A 21,759-nucleotide genomic window follows, 5' to 3' on the forward strand; every position below is an offset into this window, starting at 1 on the left:
CTAGCAAAATGCTGCTGTAATACAATTTCTTTGCTGCTGGAAATGAAAGCTCTTGAGAGTGCTCTTGCTTACACAGCTGCTTCAGGTGATTACATCTTTACACAGATGTTAATTACTCTCAGGGGAAAGCTGTCCAGATCATCTGGTGCACAGCATCATCTTGGACTGGATACCAAAGGTGATTGAAAGGCTTTTCTGGATACTGTTTTTCATCCCTGTTGAGATCTCAACTCTACTCTGATGAATTTGGGGCTGGATAGTAAAAACTTATTAAATGGAAGCCAGCTCTCACCAAAATGGGTTTCTAAAAGCGGGATAAAGGCATTAGCTTTCAGCCTATTCCAGAGTCTGGGCTTGGTTGAGGCCAAAGACACACTGCCATGCCTAGTAGGCCTTGTTAAAACTTTAATCAGTAGTTCTCAGACTTCACTGTGCATTAAGCTCCCCGCTGGGAGATTTCTGAAATCCTAACATCCAGGCCTTGGCTCAACTCAATTTAATCAGAACCTCAGGAGTGAAACCCAGGCATCTGTGCTTTAAAAATCTCTTGGTGATTCCAGTGTACAGTGAAGGCTGAGAGTTCCTGGCTTACTCGTTTTGCCCTGCTGTATTCAACCTGCAGACCGGTGAGCTTCAGTGGGACCCTTGCGGGTGGCATAGTCAATCTTGAAGAATAAAATGTGAAATCTCCAAAAAAACCTTTAAAGGAAAACAAAAACCTGTAGCATCAAAAACATTAGTTTAAAAAATATTAACCACAAAACAAAGGATGGTCTCTAAGAAAAAACAGAGAAGGAAAGAAAGAAAAAAAGAAATTAAAGCAAAGAAAAGCAAAACATGACACAAATTCTAAAGCAAAAGTCAAAGAGCTGGCTTTAGCAGCAGGCAGGCTATTGAGTCTTATACAAGGACAAAATGCATAAACATCCACTTAGTTATTCTCTCCTCAATAACATATAAACAACTAATAGTTTATTGATCACAGCTGGTGCAATGAGATGTTAAAGACTTTAGTACTTTGTTAATGTGTCAAGACCCAAAGAGACTGCAGTTGGTTAGAATGTTACAGAAGATCATCAGTATTAGACATTGGGGAACAAAGCCTGGGAAAGACTAGATTGCACTGGCAGGTTGATTGTAGAAAGCATCTGCTCAGGAGGAAATAAATGCAGGGACAATGTGAGAAGAAACGTGATGATGGCAATACCAAACAGAAATCACCAAGAAAATAAACATGTCAGAAGAGGACATCAAGTTTTGTGTCATTTTATGAGCAAAAAACAACAACAAAAAAAACATAACTTTTTTGTTTTCCCAACAGCCATTGTCCATCAAAGAAAGATGTTATGCAGTTCTGAAAATTATGTCAGCTTTTACACTGTCTTTACCAAATACCTGGCATTCTGAATATAGCAGGAACACAGGAAAAAATTTGTGAAATATAGGGGAAGAAAAGCATTGGACCACAACTAACACTGGCTAAACTCAAAGCAATTACATATTGTATATGGGATACTGCCTTACTTCTTGAAAGGTATAAACTGAACTATATGAAATCACTATTTTTTTAATGAATCTGTTCAATTTTATTTTATTATTTATTTTTTTATTGTTAGATCATAGCTGTGTACATTAGTGCAATCAAGGGGTACAATGTGCTGGATTCATATATAATCTGAAATATTCTCATCAAACTGTTCAACGTAGCCTTCATGGCATTTTCTTAGTTATTGTATGTAGACATTTGTATTCTACGTTTAGTAGGTTTCGCCTGTACCCATTCTAAGATGCACCGTAGGTGTGACTCCACCCATTACCCTCCCTCCACCCTAACCTCCCCCCTCCCTTCCCCTCCCTTGCCCCTTTCCCCATATTCTTGTGCTATAGTTGGGTTATAGCCTTCATACGAAAGCTTTAAATTAGCTTCATAGTAGGGCTCAGTACATTGGATATTTTTTCTTCCATTCTTGAGATACTTTGCTAAGAAGAATATGTTCCAGCTCCATCCATGTAAACATGAAAGAGGTAGTCTCCATCTTTCTTAAAGGCTGCATAATATTCCATGGTATACATGTACCACAATTTGCTAGTCCATTCGTGGGTCGATGGGCACTTGGGCTTCTTCCATGACTTAGCAATTATGAATTGGGCTGCAATAAACATTCTGGTACAGATGTCTTTGTTATTGTGATTTTTGGTCTTCTGGGTATATACCTAGTAAAGGAATTATAGGATCAAATGGCAGGTCTATTTTTAGACCTCTAAGTATTCTCCAAACATCCTTCCAAAAGGAACATATTAGTGTGCATTCCCACCAGCAGTGTAGAAGTGTTCCCTTTTCTCCACATCCACGCCAACATCTCTGGTTTTGGGATTTTGTTATGTGGGCTACTCTTACTGGGGTTAGGTCATATCTCAAAGTAGTTTTGATTTGCATTTCTCTGATGATTAAGGATGATGAGCTTTTTTCATGTGTCTGTAGATCGTGCATCTGTCTTCTTTAGAGAATTTTCTCTTCAAGTCCTTTGCCCACCCTGAGAGGGGATCACTTGTTCTTTTCTTGCTAATATGTTTGAGTTCTCTGTGGATTCTGGTTATTAAACCTTTATTGGAGGTATAACCTGCAAATATTTTCTCCCATTCTGAGGGCTGTCTGCTTGCTATACTTACTATGTTCTTGGCTGTGCAGAAGCTTTTTAGTTTGATCAGGTCCCAATAATGTATTTTTGATACTGCTTCAATTGCCTGGGGAGTCCTCCTCATAAAATACTCATCTAGGCCGAGTCCTTCAAGAGTTTTCCCTGCACTTTCTTCAAGTATTTTTATAGTTTCATGTGTCAAGTTTAAATCTTTTATCCAGTGAGAGTCTATCTTAGTTAATGGTGAAATGTGTAGGTCCAGTTTCAGATTGCCAGTCAGTTCACCCAGCACCATTTGTTAAATAGTAACAAATTTAATAGTAACAAATTTTCCCCACTGAATGTTTTTAATTGGCTTGTCAAAGATTAAATAACAGTAAGTAGCTGGATTCATCTCTTGGTTCTGTATTCTGTTCCAGACAGCTACTTCTCTGTTTTTGTGCCAGTACCATGCTGTTTTGATCATTATCAATTTATAGTACAGTCTCAGGTCTGGTAGCGTGATTCCTCCTGCTTTGTTTTTATTTCTGAGTAATGTTTAGGCTATTTGAGGTTTTTTCTGATTCCATATAAAATGAAGTATTATTTTTTCAAGATCTTTAAAATATGACAATGGAGCTTTGATAGGAATTGCATTAAAATTATATATTGCATTGGATAGTATAGACATTTTAACAATGTTGATTCTTCCCAGCCATGAGCATGGTATGTTTTTCCATTTGTTAACATCTTCAGCTGTTTCTTTTCTTAAAGTTTCATAGTTCTCTTTATAGAAATCTTTCACATCCTTTGTTAGATAAACTCCGAAATATTTTATCTTCTTTGGCACCACTGTGAAAGGAATAGGGTCCTTGACTTTTATTTCGGCTTGGTTATTGTTGGTGTATATAAAGTCTACAGATTTATGAGTGTTGATTTTGTAGCCTGAGACATTGCTGTATTCCTTGATCACTTATAAAAGTTTTGTAGTAGAATCCGTAGTGTTTTCCAGATATATGATCATGTCATCTGTGAAGAGTGAAAGTTTGATCTCTTCTGACCCTATGTGGATACCCTTGATCGCCTTTTCTTCCCTAATTGCAATGACTAAAACTTCCATTACAATGTTAAAGAGCAATGGAGACAATAGACAACCTTGCCTGGTTCCTGATCTAAGTGGAAATAATTTCAATTTAACTCCAATAAATATGATATTGGCTGTGGGTTTGCTGTAGATGGCCTCTATTAGTTTAAGAAATGTCTTTTCTATACCAATTTTCTTAAGTGTTCTGATCATGAAGGGATGCTGGATATTGTAAAAAGATTTTTCTGCATCAATTGAGAGAATCATATGGTCTTTATTTTTTAGTTTGTTTATGTGCTGAATTAAATTTATAGATTTATGTATGTTGAACCAGCCTAGAGACCCTGGGATAAATCCCACTTGGTCATGGTGTATAATTTTTTTGATGTGTTGTTGGATTCTGTTTGTTAGGATCTTATTGAGTATTTTTGTATCAATATTCATTAGTGATATTGGTCTATAATTTTATTTTCTTGTTGGGTCTTTACCTGGTTTAGAAATCAAGGTGATGTTTGCTTCATAGAACGTGTTGGGTAGTATTTCTTCTTTTTCTATATTTTGGAAGAGGTTTAGTTATATAGGTACTAGTTCTTCTTTAAAGGTTTGGTAGAATTCTGATGTAAAGCCATCTGGTCCTGGGCTTTTCTTTTTAGGGAGATTTTGTATAGTTGATGCTATTTCAGAACTTGATATAGACCTGTTCAACATTTCCACTTTGTTCTGGCTAAGTCTTGGTAGGTGGCGTACTTCCAAGTATTGGTTGATTTCTTTCAGATTTTCATATTTCTGAGAGTACAGTTTTTTATAATATTCATTATGGATATTTTGAATTTCTGAGGGGTCTGTTGTTATTTCATCTTAAACATTTCTGATTGACTAAAGTAGAGATTTTACTCTTTTTTTCCTGGTTAGGTTGGCCAAAGGTTTATCTATTTTATTGATCTTTTCAAAAAAACAACTTTTTGATTTATTGATCTGTTGTATAATTCTTTTGTTTTCAATTTCATTTAATTCTGCTCTGATTTTGGTTATTTCTTTTCTTTTGCTGGGATTGGGGTTGGAATGTTCTTCCTTCCCCAGTTGCTTGAGATGCCCCATTAAGTTATTAACTTCCTCTCTTTCCGTTTTTTTTTTTTCTTGACACTGATCTAGTTTAATCCATCTTACCAGAGATACATAGAATTATACAAATAATTTTAAATAGACCAGAACATGATTTTATTTAATATGAAAAAAATATGCTTCAAATTAGAGAAAGCAGCATGAATCCAGGGCTACACCTTATACAAATTCGTCTCACTTCCTCCCTTCTGCCTCCTACCGTAAGATCTGCTTTTCTCCCACCATTTCCCATCCCTACCATGGACAGAAAGTGACACCTGGGCATTAACTCTAATTTTAAAGATATGCATTTTACTCAGAGACCTAATCTAAAACAAACAAAACGTAAAATATTCTCAGCCAATCAGGATAAGAAATTAGTTTGTTTTTATCAAGAAGTAGGCTTCAAATATGCCAAATACTTGCGTCAAAGAAATACTGTTAGCTTTGTGCATGCTTGTGCACAGGCATATTTTGTTTTCACATTTATCTTAAAACAAGATTTTTTTTTTCTTTCTTTCTTTGAAGTTTTTGGCCGGGGCTGGGTTTGAACCCGCCACCTCCGGTATATGGGGCTGGCGCCCCACTCCTTTGAGCCACAGGGGCCACCCAAAACAAGATTTTAATATATAATTTGAACTGATAAACTAAGTCATCTAATCTTGTTTACAGGTTAGTTTAATCTGAAAATAGCTGCAAGTGGATGCACACCACTTCGAAGGAGCTAATATGGAAGGTGAGGACACATGTCATCCTATTATAATATAGTGATTTATACTGTCTGTAAAATAGGTCAGAAAAGCTTAGGTGTGGGTGTACACTTAAAGGATAATTTCTTCAAAGATAAAAACATGTCACAAATTACTGCTTTGTTAAACACATTATATTGTTCTCATTTTATTGACTAGTTCTTAATCCTGAGGCTTATACCTAGGGTAAGTATGCATTAGGCATTTGGAATGACAAAGTCAACAACTGAGTGGAAGGTCATGGGGCACAGGCTGTAATCTTTTCATGTTAATGACAGTAATGTAAGTTTGATACATAAGCAGTATGCATTCAACACACTGAATACCTGACACTGGGCCAGGAAAAGATAATAAGCAATTCAGTTGAAGTGGGGCAAGTACTGAGAAGTCATAACTACTCTAAAGATGTAAAGGAATCCACAAAAGACATGAACCTGATTCTGCCCTGAAAAGGAAATGAAGCGCTCCCCCGGGTTTGCTATACTACCTGTTTTGGCCCATTGTGGGCTTGCTTCTTTCAGGGCTTTAGCTACTATTTAATTTCATGGAAAAGTAGATATCTCTAAACAAAAAGTGTGACATTTACCAAAAGAAAGAGGCTTTCTTACCAGCGGAATTTAATAAAAATATTTTTCTGTGCCTTACACAATTTTCAAAAACCATTATTTCTGTTTAATTATTGGTATTTACTACAGCGCTAGGTGCAAAGTTTATGAAATAAAAGCTACTGAATGAATGAATCACAGGAAAATACAAGTAATAATTTCTTGAGAGCATAAGTTCCATCATAGTGACCCCTACAGGCTGCTCTTTAAGGGACTGGGCTATGAGAGGTCAATGTGTGTCACACATGTGCTCGTCTGCTGCAAAGTATACTCACTCTCCAGAGTGCGATGCTTAAGTGAAGTAAAATCTGTTCTTACCACTCCCAAATGAGCATGTGCCAGGCTGTACTCAAGTATATATCGAAAACTTTTTAACTGTTCAGTGTTAATCAGCCACTAGTTCCTTCTAGGCACTTTGAAAGAAAAAAATGTGTGTGAAGAATACTTTGAATAGGGCGGCGCCTGTGGCTCAAAAAGTCGGGCGCCGGCCCCATATACCGAGGGTGGCAGGCTCAAACCCAGCTCCAGACAAACTGCAACAAAAACAAATAGCTGGGCCTTGTGGCGGGCACCTGTAGTCCCAGCTACGTGGGAGGCTGAGGCAAGAGAATCACCTAAGCCCAGGAGCTGGAGGTTGCTGTGAGCTGTGATGCCACAACACTCTACCAAGAGTGATAAAGTGAGACTCTGTCTCTAAAAACAAAAAGAAAACTTTGAACACTTATTTTCAGATGAAAGAACTGAAATAAATTAAAACTAGTATAAACTAATAACTGAACAGCAGCAGTACAACAAAATATGAATTTGACTACTTTGCTGATGGTAGTCAAAATGGTTTGTTCATGTTTGCTAAAATCATAACTAAAATAAGGACATGTGTAAAGGAACAGAGTGGGTCTTTCATTAGAGACCAGTCTGTCATTAACATCCTGTTCCCTGCTCTCAGCTCACCAGGACCTGAAGACTCAACAGAACAGTTAGGTGGACTTTAAGTCATCTCAGTTGGAATCACTCTTCATTTAAACAAATACATCTGGCCCATACTTATTTCCAACTGAAGCGTGAGTAGCCTCCTTGGAGCCTGTGACTTGGTTTCTTTTTTCTCCTCAGGTACTGTTTCCCAGATTGGCTCCTTGATGTGTTCTGGTAACTTTTCTAATTGTGTCTTAGTTACTTCCATGGCAACCCCTTCAGGTAAGTTTCACTGAATATATTCCAAGTAGACATCCGCTGTACTTCCAGTTAGGTGCTGTAACTATAAACATTTGTAAAGTGTTCTCATTTCATACTGCACTCTGTGCTTCTTGAAAATGTGCACTGATTTGAGAAGAGTAAACCGCTCTATTTTTATTGGCGGTTCATGTACTTTAACAGAGATACCAAGTTCTTTAGCAGCAAGCACAGCAAAATGTTCATAACTGTCCAATACAGCCTTATCATGGTCTTTTACTAAAACTGACAGGCGCTTATATAATGTATCTGGTTCATCAGAAATTGTTATCATAGGTTTGGTCACGTCCTTAGGAACATCCATGTATAGATTTGAAAACTGTACCCACTTCATATTGGTACTGAGAAGAAAGCCATCATTTTTCACTGTACTGCTCTTAGAACTGTTAACAGAAAAAGTGCCCAAGCCCGGTCAGAGGCATTGACACACAGTCTCAAAAGCCGTCCGCGCCGCCATGGTGTCGTCCTCACCTCTTTCTGTTTTCTTGAGGAAGGCTTGCAATGCTATAAATTTCCCTCTTAGGACTGCCTTTGCAATATCCCAGAGGTTCTGATAGTTCGTGTCTTCATTGTTGTTTTTTCCCAAAAATTTGGTGATTTCCTTCTTAATCTTGTCTACAACCCATCTATCCTTCAGCATAAGGTTATTTAACTTCCATGTTTTTGTATGGGTATGCAGATTCCTTTTGTTATTGAGTTCAACTTTTATTCCCTGATGGTCTGAGAAGATGCAAGGAATAATTTCTATTTTTTTAAATTTGCTGAGGTTAGATTTGTGGCCTAGGATGTGGTCGATTTTGGAGTGTGTTCCGTGGGCTGATGAGAAGAATGTGTATTCAGTTTTGTTGGGATGAAATGTTCTGTAGATGTCTGGTAATTCCAGATGTTGAATGATTAAGTTTAAATCTAAAATTTCTTTGCTTAGCTTCTTTTTGGAGGATCTATCCAGCACTGCTAAAGGGGTGTTAAAATCTCCAACTACTATGGAACTGGAGGAAATCATGTTGCTCATGTCTGTTAGAGTTTCTCTTATAAATTGAGGTGCATTCTGGTTGTGTGTATAAATATTAATATTTGAAATCTCATCATATTGAGTATTACCTTTAACAAATATGAAGTGTCCATTCTTACCCTTCCTTATTTTGGTTGGTTTAAAGCCTATTGCATGTGCAAATAGGATTGCAACACCTGCTTTTTTCTGCTTTCCATTTGCCTGGATGAAATCACTATTTTTATAGGTCCAAAGACAGTCAAATATCAGCAGTTTCTTATGGTATATACATATTCTGTTTGTTTATGTCCTTTTTGTAAAACAAACAAAAAAAAAGTAAATCTGGCTTAATTCAAATGAGTAAAGTGCCTGTTTAATTTGAAAGCTTTTCTTTCCAGAAGGTAGGTGTTATAGGTGTGCAATTACTTTTAGAAAAACAAAAGTGGGTCCCCAGAACAACTGAACTTCTGACTGGGCATCCTCGTCAGTAAGCCACATGAAAAGGAACGTGGTAGGACCCAAAGTCAGGCTTCGGATACTCAGGGATGGCTGATTTGATGCACTACCAGGAAAATGATTATTCTGAAGGGAAAATACCAAATTCAGGGAAAATAAAAATACCAGTATTGAAACATTATTGTCCTTCCTTGCAAGATATACTATGCCCCAATGAATATGCAGCTCAGTCAATATTTGCTCACACCTGTTTGTTCCGATAAGGAATATATTTTTCCTATCATTATGTGTCCCTTTCACAGTTTGGGGTTCAGGATAATTTAAGACTGACAGTTTCATATTCTGTTTTAGAAAGTAGAGGAATATAATTCAGGCTTTATGTCATTAGATCCAGAGCCATCAGAGGGGATGAGAGGGCCGGCGCCAGGGATTTTATTAGCACAAAGTAGCCATGTTGTTGCTGACAAAAACATGTCATAGAACAAATGTGAAAAGTGGTAGAGGAAAGAAATAGCGAATTTTCTCCACATTCATATTACCATGAATCTGAGGAAAGATGCCTAAAAGCAGTTCTTACATAAACTGAATAAGGATACACTATGCTATTTGCTTTTGCCCCACAAGCGTCCGGTGAACAGGCGTGCGTGGGGTCCGTGTGTTACATGAACATGAAATGCACATGATAAGCTACTGAATGCGACATGGTGACTGCCGAGGAGACCACCCAAGGCTGTCATAAACATTGACAATAATCACTGAACTGCTGCCTGGATGTGTCTGAGTGCTGGGTATGTCTGAGGGGTACTTTTTCAGGGAAGAGTGGTTAAGTTGTACTGGATAGCCCAGGTTCTTGGAACAATGTCTTTTAAATAGTTTTGAAAAATGTTGGCAAATGGCGAGAAAACATTTTGCAGCCCCATTCCATACACACAATGCAATTATAGAACTGAAATAAAAGCTTCACAGAATGCTACTAATCCTCACTGCATTTGATGTAACATGTGATTTTTATTTTTTATTCTATTTTATCCATAATTCATAAGTCACAAAAAACTAATTTGATTCCATGACCCACTAATAAGTCACCATCCATTGTTTAGCAACCATTGTCTTAATTTATATTGTAATGGAACTTCATGGCACTGATGACCTAGAAGTCAAAATAGTTTGGAGAAAACATTTATCTCTTATTTTAAAGATGATGTTCTGAGGAGTCCCTTAAATTATTGTGTATAAAGGACAATATGTTGGAGAGCTTAATTACCTTGCCCAAGGTCATGGGTATCTGGTAGAGCTACAACAGGTATCTGGTAGAGCTAGGATCCAAGTCCAGGCATATTTTAATCCTCTACAGTAACTTCCCGGTAATATTCATTATCTGGAATTTGTTACCTGCTATGTAGGATGTAGGTAAAGAAGGTGCTTGTACTTCTTCTTTTGCTATAAATGAATCTTCCTGACTACTAGAGTGACTCTGAATTGGGGAAAGAGCAATGAGATTAACAATGACCTTGCTGAGGGGCCTGGCCCTCAGCTTGCCCAAGGCCTCCAATCTACACGCTGAGACACGAAAATACAGGAAAAAATGGCCAGTCATGTAATGATCCTCACTATAAAATTATGAGTCATTTTCTCAAACAGTAATCTTCACAGGGACAAATCAACTTGCCATACACATACTTATGCACAAAAAAGTTGAATACAATTTTGTAAAATCTATAAATTTACAGCTATAAACTTTAGATACAGCACAAAAAGGGGTGATATTATGAAAATTTGTTAGACGAAGAAAGGGTTCTGAGATACAGCAAGGCTGAATATCTGAGTTGTTCTCATCACTTTGAAAATAAAAATTATTTCTCTAACATTTTCTTGTATAAAAACACTGAACACTGATTTTGGTTAAAAAATTGTGATACATTTTATTTCCATTCCTCTTTTACATAAAATTACTCAAAATGACTAATTCTTTCCTTTTGATTACAAACCAGTTTACTTTAATATGTAAAATATAAAGGAAATAAAATTACTTATTAAGGGTCCACAATTTTTAAGTCTCTGTGTTAATCAACTGTAATATAACATTGGGTTTAGTCCAAAGAGACATGATTCTCCTTTACAAATTTTCTAAGGGCAAGAACTGAACAAGCTTAATATAGGGTATAAAAAATTTGAGCTAGATTTAAAGATGAGTTACTACAAGATATTGTGACAATCCCTTCTCAGAAGATCTTTACAAATCACAAGTCTTCCTAGAGTCAGGTAAGCACTACATAACTTCTTAAGGTTTCTTTTAATATTATGTTTTCCTCAAGTATTTCCTTAATTCTGATGATTATTTAAGATACTTTCAAGTGGAGGAGAGAGCAAGATGGCAGCTGAGTAACAGCTTCCTTGCATCTGGGCACCGTGAGTCTGGGGAGATAGGACTCCAGGCATCTCTGGCTGGTGGGATCTGCCTATCATCACCCCTGTGAGGATACAGGGAGTCAGCGAGAGACTTCTGGACCACAAGAGGAGCACTAAAACAGTGGAAAAACGGCAAGTGGTTGCGTGTGTTCAATCAGTCTAAACCAGCCCGAAACTGTAAGTTCAGTAGCAGCGAGACTGCAAACCGGAAAGGCCTTACCTGTGAACTGTTTTGGTGTCTTTGGACTTGGCACTCAGTTGAACTGCCTTGGGGAGAGCCTGAGCCAGAGTGCGGAGAACTTTGGCCATTGTCTAGGGTCCCAGTCTGAGCCGCTGAGCCAGACAGACCTAATAGTGTTTGGCTGTGGGCCACAGGGAGCCATTATGAGTGATCACCTTGGCAAGCTCTGCCCTCCGGGTCACAGAGCAAGAATCGGGCGGGAGCTGGTAACCTAGAGACTGAGTAGCCTATGGGTGGGGTCTGAGCCGCCTTGCAGCCCTAACCCTCAGGGGCAGAGTGAGACCGGTTTTGGCACACTGGATAAGTGGATAGCCACTTCAGCAGTGATTACAGCAACAAGCACTTTCCTGGGAAAGCTTCTGCCCAGCAAGTTTACAAGTTCAAAGTGCCTTTTAAGAGGGCGAAGAGAGATTTAGGGTGTCTACCTGCTGGGGTTTGAGAAATCAGCAGCTTCCAGCTGTATCAGAACTGTGATTAACATCTCATACCCCAGAAGACCACGTGTTGCCCAGACAATATTCAACAACATATACATACTGCTTTGTTTTTGGTTGTGTTTCTTTTTTTATTTTTGGTTTGGTTGTTTTTTTGTTTTTTTGATGTTGTTGATGTTGTTTTGTTTTTTAATTTCAACCTTTTCCGTACAGATCTTTTTTCTTTCTGAATTTTTCTAGTTTAATTATAATTTCCCATTGCTGCCTTTTTCAATTACTAGAACTTCATTTTTGCTAGTGTTTCTACCGCTATTATTTGGTTTTTCACCCAATTTTATCCTGTAAAGTTTTCTGTTTGCTTGTTTTGGTTTGATTTATAGCATTTTTGTCTTTCCTCTCTACTTGGTGGAGGTGGGGTACTGTGTCTGACCGGGTTAGCAAAGAGCTGCTGACCTCAAGGGAACCACCCAACTGGGCACCCCCAGAAGGTGGGGTTTTTTTGAGGTTGTGTCAAAGTACCCTATTGTACACCTATATTGCTCTGTCTCCCTCTTTCTGTGCCTCTCTTCTTTTCGTCAATATTTCTTTTACCCACCCCCTCTCCTTTCTCTATTTTTTTTTTTTCTTTTCAGTCGGTCCTCCTTTCTTTCATCCCTTTCTTGCTCTTCAACCTTCTCACCCTTCTGGTCCTGTACCAAAAGGACTCATGGAACCCTTAGTCCACAGGCATGAGAACTTAAAGAGCAAGAGGAAGTGAAAGGAAAATTAGGGCAAGGAAACAGATAAAAGAAATCACTCATGAGGAAGAATCAGCAGAAAACTCCAGGCAACATGAAGAACCAGTCCAGAACAACCCCACCAAGGGACCAGGAGGTAGCTACTGCAGAGGATTCCACCTATAAAGAAATGTTAGGAATGACAGAAAGGGAATTTAGAATACACATGTTGAAAACAATAAAAGAAATGATGGAAACAATGAAGGAAACTGCTAATAAAGTGGAAAATAACCAAAAGGAAATCCAAAAACAGAATCAAATAAGAGATGAACAACATGAAGAATATAAAAAGGATATAGCAGAGCTGAAGCAACTGAAACAGTCAATTAGGGAACTTAAAGATGCAATGGAAAGTATCAGCAACAGGTTAGACCATGCAGAAGAAAGAATTTCAAAGGTAGAAGACAAAGTTCTTGAGATAACTCAGATATTAAAAGAGGCAGAAAAGAAGAGAGAGAAAGCAGAACGTTCACTGTCAGAATTATAGGACTTTACGAAGCGTTCCAACATATGAGTTATAGAAATCCCAGAAGAGGAAGAAGAATGCCCCAGAGGAATGGAAGCCATACTAGAGAATATTATAAAAGAAAATTTCCCAAATATCACCAAAGATTCTGACACACTGCTTTCCGAGGGATACCGGACCCCAGGTTGCCTCAACTCTAACCGAGCTTCTCCAAGACACATTGTGATGAACCTGTCCAAAGTCAAGACAAAAGAAAAGATTCTTCAAGCTGCCAGGAGTAAGCGCCAGTTGACCTACAGGGGCAAATCCATCAGAGTGACCACAGACTTCTCTAGTGAAACTTTCCAAGCAAGAAGACAATGGTCATCTACCTTTAATCTACTTAAACAGAACAATTTCCAGCCCAGAATTCTGTACCCTGCTAGCTCAAATTAATCCACATGCAAAAAGCCAACAATCCCATATATCAATGGGCAAGAGACATGAATAGAACCTTCTCTAAAGATGACAGACGAATGACTAACAAACACATGAAAAAATGTTCATCATCTCTATATGTTAGAGAAATGCAAATCAAAACAACCCTGAGATATCATCTAACCCCAGTGAGAATGGCCCACATCACAAAATCTCAAAACTGCAGATGCTGGCGTGGATGTGGAGAGAAGGGAACACTTTTACACTGCTGGTGGGACTGCAAACTAGTACAACCTTTCTGGAAGGAAGTATGGAGAAACCTCAAAGCACTCAAGCTAGACCTCCCATTTGATCCTGCAATCCCATTACTGGGCATCTACCCACAAGGAAAAAAAAAATCCTTTTATCATAAGGACACTTGTACTAGACTGTTTATTGCAGCTCAATTTACAAACGCCAAAATGTGGAAACAGCCTAAATGCCCACCAACCCAGGAATGGATTAACAAGCTGTGGTATATGTATACCATGGAATACTATTCAGCTATTAAAAAAAAATGGAGACTTTACATCCTTTGTATTAACCTGGATGGAAGTGGAAGACATTATTCTTAGTAAAGCATCACAAGAATGGAGAAGCATGAATCCTATGTACTCAATTTTGATATGAGGACAATTAATGACAATTAAGGTTATGGGAGGGGAGGAAAAGCAGAAAGAGGGACGGAGGGAGTGGGGTGGGGCCTTGGTGTGTGTCACACTTTATGGGGGCAAGACATGATTGCAAGAGGGACTTTACCTAACAATTGCAATCAGTGTAACCTGGCTTATTGTACCCTCAATGAATCCCCAACAATAAAAAAAAAAAAAATTAAAAAAAAAAGATACTTTCAAGTGGATTGAGTGGAATAAAAATCAAAATAAAGAGTGAAATATCTCCTAATATTCATTTTATTTTATTCATAAGTTGTTAGATAAGAATAAAAATACTGCGTTTTTTTTACATAGAAAGAATAATATAACAAACAAGACCACATTCACAAAATTACCGTGCCTCAAAAGGAAAGCAAAGATTCTCATAAAACCCACCTAGCTTGTTTTATTCAATGTTTTGTTCCTTCATGTATTTGTCCCTTGCCACTAATGTTCCTCTCTGACACAAGTGAGGCTGAGCTGCAGGATGCATACCATATTTCCCCCAGTATTAATTTGATACAAAAGTTGGATAGATGCTTGAATAACCAGTACATGTGGCTGTTACTATGCACTTTCCTTCTTTATTACATTCTCAGAATCAAAAGGAGATAAGGCCTTACACCAGCCATTGTTATCAGTATTAAGGAGACACACAAAAGATATGTGAACATAATTAAATTCGAGATGTCAATAGGAGACACACTGTTGTAGGAAGGTACCAGATAATTAAATTTAAGAAACAACCTAAGTTTGGGGCTTCTCACAATACAGTGTGATATGGCAGACGCAGATAAGAATTTGTACTTAAAAACACGTGCAGATATCAACTCACAGCATCTTTTCTATAATAGAACAAACAGAACAAAGGAACCAAATGGGAAGACAGTGCAAACCAGACAGTTGTGATTTAAATGTCAATGAATGGCTTGGATTGTAGTTTTATTTATTTAATGTATTTTTATTTTTATTTTTTTAAGCAGAAGGACAGAGTTTATTGAAAGACAAAAGAGAGAGATAAGAGAAAGAGGGGAGACAAAACCTCCTGCAATGAGCGGAAGTGGCTTACAATTTTTAAAATCCAAAAAAATTATATATAATAAAGATATGGTGAAACATTGTATCATATTTATTTGCCTTCTGCTCATCAATGCTTATGCCATTTTTGAGCACAGAGGTCTCTGTCTTTTATTTGGTTCCTCTACAATGTCTAGTATTTTGGAGATTCCAGAAACAAGTGAACATTTAGTACCTCTGAACACCCCCTTAAAAGTTGTTGGTGAATTGCAGCTTTCACAGACCACCTGACACTTTCCTGTGCATGAGCTCATATTCAAATAATATCCGATAATCCTTCTACTGACAGTGCACAAACACAGAGACTTACGTACTGAAAATCAGTTGCTTCCACTCTCCTGTGAAATTTTCTAAGGTTTTCTTCTATAATTTCTACTTGACCTATTTGTGATTCTTTAACAGGTCTGTCTATCTCTCTTCAGGCTCCTACAGTCTCTCTTTCTTCCAGTAGTTGTACAAAACAAACATTACATAGAGAAGGCAAAGATATCATAAGTGCATAGTAGATGTATTTTGGGTGGCATCACCTGGTTCTGGTTTTAAATACCATCTATAAGAGAATGCCAGCTGTAGTAGTGATGGGTGGTTACCTTACCAATACAGCCTAGCTTCTTGTTGATGACCACCTCTGTCCCATCCAATTCAGTTAATACCCTTCCCTTTTGCAAGGCAGAGTACAGAGGTGGGCATTTGGTGTAGCTCTGGAGTAAGACATTACAGAAATCTGGTGATGGTAGTTTCCTGGAAAAGATTTTTCTCCCTAATCAGAAGAGAGAGTTAACATTTAAAAGAACCCTTTTCTGCTTCACAATTCTCCTTTTAGTCACTCTGCTTTCTCTGTTGTTGGCTGAGAACATGATTCTTGAGATACTGCATAAATACGCAGTATCTGCGGAAATATAAGGGATAGGCCAAAAGACTCTCAGAGAGACTGGCCTAGGGCTTTGATATCAATTATCCACTGAATCAACTATAGATTTATATTTAAAAAATATATAAGAAAGTGACATAATAAATGTCAGTAATTTTTAAGCAACTTTTAGTAAGGTGCCCTTTAATTTGCTGTTGAAGAGCATCTTACTTAACACCAATCTGAATTTGATATCTCCATCCCAGTCTTTTTCCCTAAGGTCCAGCCTTCCATATCTAATTGCCTATTTGACAACTCTCTTGGAAGTCCAATGGTAACCTCAAATCTACTGTAATAAACCAAATTTGTTTCCTCTTCCCTTACTTGATCTTTTTTGAGTCTCCCCCATCACAGTAAATGGCTTGTCCAAAATGTTCAAGGCAAACACCAAGGATGATTATTTGGATTATTCCTTCTCTCTTATTCCTTCTATTCAATCTATCAAGAGGTCACATAGGCTCTGCTTTTAAAATATGTCTAAAGTCTATTAACTCCTCATCATAATGTAGCCACAAACCTAATCAAAACTACCAATCCTGATAGCAGCCTCACCTGGATTACTGCAATCATTTCCTACTTGTCTCTACCTGTACTCTTGACACCAAAATATTCCCCAGATAAACTGAGATGAATTTTCACAATAGTCAATTATTTTATGGCATTTCCCCATTGCAAGCCCTTCAGTGGCTTCCCATCACACCAGGTTGCAAGCCATGCTCTAGCATTCCCCACAAGGCTCTGCATGACTTGGTTTCTATCAAAGTCTCCAACTTGTCTCCAACCATGTGCCCTCACTCTCTCCTCTCTGGCCTCCATTACTGTGTCCCACTAGTCCTTGTGTCTGTGGTGCTCTTCCAGGAAACACAGTCAAGACTCTCCTTCACTGCCTTTTGGGCTTCACATAAGGCCCCTTTCTCACCGAGGCCGTCTATGAACAATTCATGTAAATTTCACACCCAAGTACTTGTTAAATTCTCATTTTCTCCTTGGTACATATTACTAACATAATTTACATTATATATCCATATATATGTCTTGTTTATTATCTATTTCTCCGATATAATTCAAGTTCCATGATGGCACAATTTGGCCTATTTTTCTCATGCTTGTATTCCCTAGCATTAAGTATAATGCCTAACACACCACACGTATATAAAAAATATATATTGGGGAGGAGTGAATTCATAGGCAACTGACTGAATGAAGGGTGATAACATCTGATCTCTTGACCACACAAAACAGTCCTCAGAACAGTGAAGTGTTGGTTGACCAAATGAACAGTTTAACAGAAGGCAGAACGTCCTTCCACACGTCCATTACCTCTTCCCTAGGATGACTGCCTACAGGCTGCCTTTGGTGAAGATGCATAGTTTTGCATCTGTGTTCACGAAAAAGATATTGATTGTAATCTTATTTTGTTGTAACGCATTTGCCTGGATTTGATAGTAGTGTGATGCTGCACTCATAACATGAGTTAGGAAGTATTCCCTCTGCTTCTATCTTCTGGAAGAGATTGTAGAGAACTTGTATGATCTCTTTAGTAAATGTTTATTTTAATTCCCCAGTGAACTCATCTGGGCTTGGTGTAGACTGGCTTTTTAGTAAATGTTTGTTTTAATTCCCTCAGTGAACTCATCTGGGGTTGGTGTAGACTGGCTTTTTAGAATTTGTTTTAAATACTTCTAATGCAAAGTGAATACCAAATGGTTACTACATGTGCAGAGTACTGTGCACTGCAGTAAGGGTATCCCAATGAAGAGAAGTACCCTGTATCCCCGAAAATAAGACATTCTCCGAAAATAAGACCTACTTACAAAAAAGATAAGACGTCCCCGAAAATAAGACCTGGTGTATCTTTGGGAGACACTGTCTTATTTTCAGGGAAACAGGGTAGCAGGTACATTCCTAGGGATTCTCAAATAAATGGGGGGGGGAGAGAGAGAGAAGGAGATAAGGAGAGAGGAGAGAGAGAGAGAGGAAGAAGAAGAAGGAAAAGGAGGAGGCGGTGGCAGGGCAGCTCATGTGGCTTCATGGGTTTTAGGATGGACTTTCTATTCTGTCACATTCTGACTGGGACAAGGATATAACTAAATGATAATAAAGATAGGAAAGTAAAAGAAATGAGCACACGTTGATTGATTCAGCTTGAAACTCTGACTTTTTCCTTTATATTCTGTGTCATGAAAGAGTCTAAATAATGAACGTTCTATGAGATGCTTTACCCAACACGTGACCTTGTGAGCCCATTAGCCTCAGTGAGAAGTGTTTTTTGTGTGTGTCCAGAAACAAAAAGCACCATTTAGAACAAAAAATGTAATTGATGAATGGCTATTTGATTTGAAAAGGGCATAGCCTCATTCCAAACACGTACATTGGGCTCAGAACAGTTCCCTCCACACATGTACTGGTCAGAACAGCACAATGCTGTCACAGTGTGGGCTGAGGAATGCTTCCTGGTGCCCAGACTGGCTCTACAGACCGTTCCAAAAATATGGCAATGGAATGTTCTAAACAATAGAAGCATTTCTGAAATCTAAGGCGACGACAGTGAAGGGCTATGCTCATTTAGATATAAATTCCGAAAAGTTGTATTATGTCATGGTCATGCTTCATAAAAGTTTAGTATTTTTAGATTCTGCATTGTGACTATTTTGAATAAGATATATCAGAAACATTTTTCCACCTACGTACTGAAAGCAGCAATGTTGGTGGCATTTTTGTAAAGAAGAAATGTATGTATCTAATCCTTCACGTGTCCATGAAGAATAGCATCACCGTTCAGAATTCTACTGCAAAGAGTACACAGAGATACATGTTCTAGTTCATGAACTAAATCTAGTTCTTTTTGTTTTTTCATTTCAGATTAACGTGAGAGTACAGATGATGAGGTTACGTCGTTTGTGTTCATTAGGGAGAGTCTGAGTTGTAGCTGTACCATCACTCAGGAAGTGTGCCCTATACCCTTAGATTGTGCTCATTAGGTGGGAGCACATCCACCCCTCTCATCCTTCCCTCCACCCACACTTGAGTTTAATTGTGCTTTTCTCTCGTGTGCACATGTATTTGTTAGTCTACTGGTTCATATTGAGTACATTGTATACTTGCTTTTCCATTCTTGTGATACTTTACTAAGTAGAATGTTCTCTAACTTCATCCAAGTTAATACAGAAGATGTAAAGTCTCCATCTTTCTTTTCTTGGCTGAGTAGTATTCCATGGCATACATACACCACAGTTTATTAATCCATTCAAGTGTAGATGGGCACTTGGGTTGATTTCACATCTTGATGATTGTGAATTGAGCTGTGATAAACATTATAGTGCTTATGTCCTTATGCTAAAAGTGTTTTCTTTTTCTTCTGGGTAGGTACCTAGTAGTGGAATTGTCGGATCAAATTGAAGGTCTACTTTTAGTTCTTTAAGGATTCAGAGAACACTTTTTTTTAAAAGAGGCTGTGTTAGTTTGCAATCCCACCAACAGTGTAAAAGTGTTCATGAACTAAATTTCAGTATCTTTACAGAACAAATGAATGATTTACATTCCAAGAGCTAAAATATGAAGTTTCAGGTACAATGTGCTGATTTTATATGCAATTAGGAATGCTTACATCAAACTAGTTAATATAGCTTTCACCTCATTTACTTAATTATTGTGTTAAGACATTGATACTCTATACTTAATAGATTTGACATGCACCCTTGCAATATGCACCATAGGTATGGTGCCCCAATACTTATTTTAATAGTATCATAATGCCAACTTTTTAGTTGTAATGAACCAAAACTCCATCCTATTTTCTCCATATTTGGTGGCAAACTTTAGTTCATATTTGTAAGTATCTTTGTTCCATGAGTATAAACTTTTAATATACTTCTATTAAATTTCATTTTTTACTGCTTTCTAAGTTATAATCGTATTAATAAAGACACATTAGCTTTAAGAAATAAGTAGAAAGGGAATACCATGATGGTTCTATGACATTGTATTGCTAGAGTTCCCTGAATTTTAAATTATAGTCATAAATTTTATCCAGGGTATAAGAAATCATCATAGGTATCTGAGGGTTATGATTGTTTTGTGAATTTCCTAAATCTGATATAAGGTATAGTAAAGTGAGTTATGCAGATTTCTTAGTAATTGTCTTAGTACTTGGTCTTAGTAGTTTGACTTAGTAGTTGGTCTCTTTTTAGGAGCTCTTAATTTCTTTTTCTAGGTAAAAACACATGCTTGGTAAAATATATATGTTCTCTGCATGTTGGTGAAGTCCTGGTTGTAAATATTTAGGCATGAAAAATTGTTATTCTTGGATTCAATGAACTAAAATGACACTATCATCAATGAAATATTGGCTAAATACCAAATTTATTACTGAGATATCTTTATGTATCAAATGTTAGAAACTTTAATGATGTCAAAGAGGTGTCCTTTTAACAACTAGTTAAGTGGGCTGAAATATAGAAATGTTACACTGCTCTGATCAAACGGTCATCTAAGCTCTTACATTTCCATTCTTCTTAACAGCAACTTCAAGTGTGAAATCTTTATGTTCTTATAAGGTTATCCTTCTAGTTCTGGAACCATCATTAGATTTAACCTATTGCATTTTCAAGAGGCACATCCAGACATTTAGATGTCTACACAAGTGAGTGCCTTTCCTGCTCTAATATCCTAAAACAATGTGAAAACTTTATAATCAATTTAGTAGCTAAACGTTTATATCACCTTTGTGTCAAGCACACATAGTAAATGTAGAATGCTGAAGGTGGAATTCCTGGAAAAGGATGCCGAAATAATTGGAATAAGCTCTTGCCAGATAGTTCATTATCATTTGACAACTTCATAGAGAAGATTTATTCTGATGTGGCAGAATAGGATATTTATCCACTGGAAAATGTAATTAAGAAAAATTTCATCATAAGAAAAGATGCCTGTGAGGCTTGAGCTATGGGGTATTTTATTCCCTAATGTCCACACTGGAGCCACTCGGGTGTTATTTGTGCCTTGCTGTATGGATTAGACTTCCCAGGCAATTAATCTTATCTAATATATAAATTTATTCATTTCTTTGCCTCTTTCACTTAAGAAAGCGGAAAGTCTTAAAAGAATTAAAATAAGTGGATGAATCAGGTTAATTTTAGTGTGCAGAGCAGGGAAGAATAGGAGACAAAGGGGATTGATCAGAGACCTAAGTTTATGAACCTCATCAAGCTAGTTTACATGAGAAGGTGACAGGTGACAAAGCGTCAGTCGTACAATGACGAAGCATCATTCGGAAGGCTTGGGGTAACAAAATCGTATGAGAAATGTGTAGAAGGATGTGGGATGATACCATTGCCTGTTTATTAATCTCTGCTTTCATAGTAGCTTTTGGAAGCTGCCAAAAAGAGACTGAGATAACTCAACACAGGCATTGACCATTCCATTCCTAAGACTCTGCTTTGAATGTTGTCAGCACTCCATTTTATTCTTTAGTTCAGCTTCTTGAAAACAGAATGGGAAAAAA

General features: G+C 37.5%; 1 protein-coding gene and 1 pseudogene across 2 annotated transcripts in view; both read right to left on the bottom strand.

Moving 5' to 3' along the window:
- SYT1 (synaptotagmin 1) overlaps positions 1–21,759 on the bottom strand; it is a 599,049-nt gene that overhangs the window by 457,278 nt on the left and 120,012 nt on the right. The gene's annotated exons all lie outside the window — the stretch shown is intronic.
- On the bottom strand, positions 6,859–7,844 carry LOC128581543 (28S ribosomal protein S10, mitochondrial-like; annotated as a pseudogene).

Source organism: Nycticebus coucang, chromosome 3, assembly GCF_027406575.1.
Source record: "Nycticebus coucang isolate mNycCou1 chromosome 3, mNycCou1.pri, whole genome shotgun sequence".
Classification (NCBI taxonomy): Eukaryota; Metazoa; Chordata; class Mammalia; order Primates; family Lorisidae; genus Nycticebus; species Nycticebus coucang.